The sequence below is a fragment of the Hemiscyllium ocellatum genome, chromosome 2 (assembly GCF_020745735.1).
Source record: "Hemiscyllium ocellatum isolate sHemOce1 chromosome 2, sHemOce1.pat.X.cur, whole genome shotgun sequence".
Taxonomy (NCBI): domain Eukaryota; kingdom Metazoa; phylum Chordata; class Chondrichthyes; order Orectolobiformes; family Hemiscylliidae; genus Hemiscyllium; species Hemiscyllium ocellatum.
The window spans coordinates 143,693,799-143,699,440 of record NC_083402.1 but is presented as its reverse complement, the minus strand read 5'-3'; the positions used below and the strand labels follow the sequence as shown (position 1 = coordinate 143,699,440).

The 5,642-nt window shown below is 41.5% G+C and overlaps 1 long non-coding RNA gene across 1 annotated transcript; it reads left to right on the top strand.

Annotated features, from left to right (window-relative positions):
- The first annotated feature begins 815 nt into the window (after nt 1-815).
- LOC132829464 (uncharacterized) lies at nt 816-4,392 on the top strand. The gene is made up of 3 exons (XR_009646234.1): nt 816-897; nt 3,690-3,967; nt 4,279-4,392. It is a non-coding gene; the product is annotated as an uncharacterized LOC132829464 (long non-coding RNA).
- The last annotated feature ends 1,250 nt before the right edge of the window (nt 4,393-5,642 follow it).

The window sequence follows — 5,642 nt, the reverse complement described above, 5'->3', positions numbered from 1 at the left end:
GCTTCAGAGGAATTGAGTGTCAATGGACTCACTCATTCACCTCACTGACATCTGGTCACCTACAGCCAGGAATCCACATCAGCCTCTTCTGTCCTCCAACATAATGGTGGCACAGTGGTTCAATTTCCACCTCAGGCGACTGACTGTGTGGAGTTTGCACGTTCTCCCCGCATCTGCGTGGGTTTCCTCCGGGTGCTCTGGTTTCCTCCCACAGTCCAACAATATGCAGGTCAGGTGAATTGGCCATGCTAAATCGCCCGTAGTGTTAGGTGAAGGGGTAAATGTACGGGAATGGGTCTGGGTGGGTTGCACTTTGGCGGGTCAGTGTGGACTTGTTGGGCTGAAGGGCCTGTTTCCACACTGTAAGTAATCTAATCTATAACCTGGAAAGTTCTCCTGTCTCTGGGAGGCTGCCTTGTCACATGATAAAGTCAGTCATGCCATGATAACTCCCATTGTGGCCACTGAACTAAACACAGACTGATGTTGAATTTTTGATATGTAGAGTGTAAAATCCTTAGGAACAATTTTTGGGCTGAACTAAGCATCAGGCCTCATCAATGTTACAGTCAGTTCTGCTATAATGTGGTAGTTTCATTCTCAAGCAATCTCGTGTTATAAGAAAATCGCTTAATAGCGGCACCATTCAAACTAATGGGGCCGAAATCATGTTACAACCAATACCTGCTTTAAAAGTTTGTGCTTTAGAAACAGTGTCCCCAATTCGTCAATCGTGTTATAGCGAATTCACGTTAAAGAAATGTGTGTTATATCAGAACGCCCTGAATCTGAACAATGTTTTGCCTTCACAGAAACCAAGGTCCATTTTCAGTGGGATGAACACCAGTCATTTGTCTCGCTGGTAACGTCATGATGGCTGATCCTGAGTAGGAAGAGGTGAATGGAAGATTGATGGGGTGGGCAGGATTGTTGATGGCAGGAGTTTGTGAGAGATCTGAGCAGCTGGGAAAACTACAGAGAAGTTCAATGCTTTTTGGAGAAAGATAGAGAGGCCTGTATTTACATAGCACCTTTCCTGATCTAAGGACGTTCCCAAAGCCTTATTTACATCCAATGAAGTATTTTTAAAATACAGAGACAATAACAATTAGAAAAAGCAGAGAAGTGTGTACATCCCTTGACATTGAAGGTTCTCACAGTCTACTTATTTCCCTGTGATAAAGCACACCCACTTTATGATATTGGTTTCACAACATATTGTTGAATTTTCAAAAATTGTGAAGTGTCTGAATAATTCTATTTATTATAAAAGAATTTGCAAAACGGTTGCTTAAAAATCTGGCAACAATGTACAAATCCATGCCATTAAGAGTATTTATTCCATTAAGGTGCTGGTTAAATGCTCAACACTTTATGCAACAAACAAACGGATTGAGAATGTCAGTTGCTGAACATTAACTCTGCACCTCTCCTTTGGAGCTAATTATAGATTGGCACTGCTGAGGCAGTCATGTGGGGAGGGTGGTGGAGACTGTGAAATGAGGAAAATTCTTGTTACAATTGAACGGGTGAAAATAGAACTACAATTAATGTTTTGAAATACATTATTAAAGTTCAAGCATTTTGTTACAAAAGTAGAACAATGGATTAAGGTCAAGTGTATAAAAAAGTTGAAATACAAATGAAAAACTCATAGCCTGAATTGTAATTTTAAAATTATTGTTAAGTCAGACTGTCACAGTGATATTTGGCCATTTATTCCACTGATATAAGAGATTAATTTTCCAAAATATGCAACGTGACATTATTTTACCTGGTTTTACACTTTAATTGGTCAGTTCTGAAGTTTGGGTCTGATCATTGCTCTAAACAGGACAGAGTAATTTCTTAATCTTATGACTCTATGACTATGACTCTATTCAATAAAAAGTCCAATTGACTGAACAGTGAGTAATTTCTTAATCTTGAGTAATTACTTACTGTTCAGTCAACTGGACCTTTTATTGAACAGAGTCATAGTCATTGAGTCAAAGAGATATACAGCATGGAAACAGACCCTTCGGTCCAACCTGTCCATGCCGACCAGATATCCCAACCCAATCTAGTCCCGCCTGCCAGCACCTGGCCCATATCCCTCCAAACCCTTCCTATTCATATACCCATCCAAATGCCTCTTAAATGTTGCAATTGTTCCAGCCTCCACCACGTCCTCTGGCAGCTCATTCTATACACATACCACTCTCTGCGTGAAAAAGTTGCCCCTTAGGTCTCTTTTATATCTTTCCTCTCTCACCCTAAACCAATGCCCTCTAGTTCTGGACTCCCCGACCCCAGGGAAAAGACTTTGTCTATTTATCCATGCCACTCATAATTTTGTAAACCTCTATAAGGTCACTCCTCAGCCTCTGACGCTCCAGGGAAAACAGCCCCAGCTTGTTCAGCCTCTCCCTGTAGCTCAGCTCCTCCAACCCTGGCAACATCCTTGTAATTCTTTTCTGAACCCTTTCAAGTTTCACAACATCTTTCTGATAAGAAGGAGACCAGAATTGCACGCAATATTCCAAAAGTGGCCTAACCAATGTCTTGTACAGCCGTAACATGACCTCCCAACTCCTGTACTCAACATTCTGACCAATAAAGGAAAGCATATCAAACGCCTCCTTCACTACCCTATCTACCTGCACTCCACTTTCAAGGAGCTATGAACCTGCACTCCAAGGTCTCTTTGTTCAGCAACTCCCTAGGACCTTACCATGAAGCGTATAAGTCCTGCTAAGATTTGCTTTCCCAAAATGCAGCACCTCTCATTTATCTGAATTAAACTCCATCTACCACTTCTCAGCCCATTGGCCCATCTGGTCCAGATCCTGTTGTAATCTGGGATAACCCTTTTCGCTGTCCACTGCTCCTCCAATTTTGGTGTCATCTGCAAACTTGCTAACTGTATCTCTTATGCTCGCATTCAAATCATTTATGTAAATGACAGCAAGTAGAGGGCCCAGCACTGATCCTTGTGGCACTCCACTGGTCACAGGCCTCCAGTCTGAAAAACAACCCTTCACCACCACCACCCTCTGTCTTCTACCTTTGAGCCAGTTCTGTATCCAAATGGCTAGTTTTCCCTGTATTCCATGAGATCTAACCTTGCTAATCAGTCTCCCATGAGGAACCTTGTCGAATGCCTTACTGAAGTCCATATAGATACATCTACTGCTCTGCCCTCATCAATCTTCTTTGTTACTTCTTCAAAAAACTCAATCAAGTTTGTGAGACATGATTTCCCACGCACAAAGCCATGTTGACTATCCTGAATCAGTCCTTGCCTTTCCAAATACATGTACATCCTGTCCCTCAGGAATCCCTCCAACAACTTGCCCACCACTGAGGTCAGGCTCACCAGTCTATCGTTCCCTGGCTTGTCTTTACCACCTTTCTTAAACAGTGGCACCACGTTTGCCAACCTCCAATCTTCCGGCACCTCACCTGTGAAATAAACCTTTGCTAATCTAACTTCTTTTTCATTGATTATGACCATTTCAATTTTAACAAAAACAGAAGCGGCTGGAGAAGCTCAGCAGGTCTGGCAGCATCTGTGAAGAGAAATGTTAAGTTTGATTTCTCTCCACAGATGCTGCCAGAGCCGCTGAGCTTTTCCAGTAACTTCTGTTTTTGTTTCTGATTTACAGCATCTGCAGTTCTTTCGGTTTCTCAATTAATTTTATTTCCAGGTGACAAATTCCAAATGAAAAAGATGAAAGTTGAGAACGAAATAGGCATGGGAGAGTTGGAAAGAGCTGCATTTAATCAGCAAAGACCTGAAGAAACAGGAGAGCATGATGTGCTTTGTGGAGACAGTGTTGTGGCACAGTGCCCCTATCTCTGAGCCAGGAAGCTTGGACTCAAGTTCCACCTACTCCATAGATGTGTAATAATTAGAGGTTGATTTGAAAATATCTGAAGTGAAGGTGAATGATCGGATGGAGGAGTACGCAGGCTGTCAAAGTTGGTGAGTTGCATATTTTTTTGAAAGCACAGTGAGATTAGTCACCTCTATTTAATAAATAGAACAACCAAGTTATTGTAATTTTCAACTTTGCCACTCAAACTGGCTGAATGACAGAGCCTTGAAATGTTCTACTTTGATCACACCCTGTAATTACTGTGGATACAATGCTTGCAAATATTTCTCAAGTTTCATAGAAACAGAAAAAAAACAAGTTTTATTCTTTTCCCTCCCTGAGTAAGTTGGTTGTTAAATGTATTTGTGGCCAAACTATCCTATCAATGCAATCATCATGCAATGCCTTTCTCTTTCAGCTACCCTCCAAAGGTGCAGCGCTCTGCAAGTTTGTACTTCCAAGTAACCCAGTGTTGAGTGATTTTTAACTTTGTCCACCCCAGTCCAACACCGGCACCCTCTACATCATATCTCTTTCTTGACAGCAAACATTCATCTTTTTGATTTGGGATTCGCCACATGGAACGAAGAATAAAATTGTTGCATTTCGTGAAAGAAAAATTGGATTAGCCAAGTTCTTTTTTGCAATAAATGCAATCATTATAATGAAAATTTGAGCATTCAAAATGCCATAAAAAGTCACACCTCTGAAATTTCTCAGAATTGACTGTGTTTTTTGTGGTAAGTTATTTTCAGCACTTTGAATGCAGGCTCTGCCCTTGCCTTTGATGTTTTAACTTAGAGTTATACAACGTTCAAAGACAAAAGCTGTTTGATTGGATAAAGTGAGGACTGCAGATGCTAGAGATCAGAGTTGACAATTGTGGTGCTGGAAAAGCACAGCTGGTCAGGCAGCATCCAAGGAGCAGGAGAGTCAACATGTTGACAAAATGTCGACTCTCTTGCTCCTCAGATGCTGCCTGGCCGGCTGTGCTTTTCCAGCACCCTGTGACAGTTCTCCGGGTAACCTTAATTTTTTATCTTTTCTGAAAAAAAAATAGAATTTTTTGAAAAAAACTATTTCTCTTTAAAAGTTTGTTATGAATTTTGACACCCCTGTTTTATAATTTTTCTTAACTCATTCGTGAGATATGGGTGTCACTGGCTAGGGAAGCTTTCATTGCCCACTTGTAATTGCCCTGAATGCACTGCCAAGGTTAATTATCGAAAGGCTGGTTTTCTGCAACTCGCCCCCTGAGGATGAAGTCTTACCTCAGATAGCTCTGATTTCTTTTAAGTGCCACATACATCATCAGGAATGAACCTTCATGCTGCATACCAAGGCAGTAGAAATACTGCAGGACAGATTCAGCAGAATTTTATTTCATATTCGTTCATGGGATGCGGGTGTCTCTGGCTAGGTCAGCATTTATTACCCATCACCGATCGCCTAGTGGGCAGTTTCAAGTCAACCACATTACTGTGGGTCTGGAGACACATGTAAGTCAGACCAGGTAAGGGTAGCAGATTTCCTTCCCGAAGAGAAGGTGGTTCTCAACAATGTTTCATGGTCATCGTTACACTGTTAATTCCAGAACTTTATTGAACTCAGAATTCACCATCTGCCTTGGCGGGATTCGAACCCCAGTCCCCAGAACATGAAGTGGATCTCTGGATTAATAATCTCGCATTAATACCACGAGGCTATTGCCTTACCAATAATAACAGCTATTTACATGCTGAAGAAATCATTCTCCAAATCTTTTCCCTTGTTGGTTTTGTG